Raw genomic sequence first — 1,211 nt, forward strand, 5'->3', positions numbered from 1 at the left:
GCGCCCGGCCCACGCTTATTTCTTGATTGAGAATTTCAGATGTTGTCTATGACTTTCTGCATGATGGAGGAAGATTTAGCTCAATACCAGGTTCCCCCCTCCATGGAGCTGCAACACTATTTCCAATTTCTACTTGAATTCCTTTATAACTTTACAGACAATACCTGTGCCTTTATTTTTGGTTCTCTCTACTTTAGACAGTGTCCCTTGACTTCCCATTTTGTAAGACGAGCAAAACGCTCTCCCTACCATTTCTCTCTTCTCTTGCAGTATTTCCATCATTCAACTTGTCATCTGTGTTTTTAATGTCTTATATAGTCAAAGTTTTTATATATTTTCAAAGCTGATAAAACTTACATCCTGTTCTGTTACCTTAATTAATTTGTACTTTGCCTGATGCTTGAATCTAAATAATTAAAAAAGCAACAGTAACATTATTGTGACTATGCGACTATTGTTAGGGGCATAGCCAAGCTTCATTTTCCATTGTCTATTTAATAAACACTAATACCGTCCTTACTAATTTTTGGACACTTTTCTAATCACTCTGCAATTATCAAGTAACTTAATGCTCATAACAGACCTCTGAGGAACACTTTTTTTTTTTCCCTGTCCTGGAGTAATGCAAGCAGAAACACCCTTACTAACTTTATTTTATGAGCTGTTTAAGCAATCTTGGGCAAGTTGCTTAACAACTCATAAAGTGAGGTTAATAATAAATAATAATAAAGATAACTGATTTTTTTTTTCCTCTGAAGTTTCTAATCATTTCTCTTTGTCTCTTACTTTACGTATTTTAATCATCTCAATGCTAGTTTCAAATCTTGGGAATTCCGTTTCCTCTGGATGGCTCCCTCCTAAAACCTCTACCCCCTTGCTCCAATTTGGATCAACTGTTCTCTGGACCTGCTGTGCTTCTGTTCCTCTGAACCTTTGCTTTATTTTTCCCTGGGCTTTTAAGATTCCTGTTGGCCCTCAGTCATGGTTTATTCTTCCGTTTGGCTACATCACATTTGAATGTGAATTCCTAAGATTGGAGTGGGTAGGAGGAGGGGAGTATATTTTTTGAGTCCTTCCATGTCTGACAATATTTATCTTTCTTCCCACCTTTATGGTGTGATTAGATTTAAAATTCTATGTTTAAAAAGATTTCCGCAGGGGTGGGGCGGAATAGAAAGGGGGGCTCAATCAAGCCTAAGGAGGACAAAGAG

Source organism: Propithecus coquereli, unplaced genomic scaffold, assembly GCF_000956105.1.
Source record: "Propithecus coquereli isolate 6110/MARCELLA unplaced genomic scaffold, Pcoq_1.0 Scaffold26, whole genome shotgun sequence".
NCBI classification, from domain to species: Eukaryota; Metazoa; Chordata; class Mammalia; order Primates; family Indriidae; genus Propithecus; species Propithecus coquereli.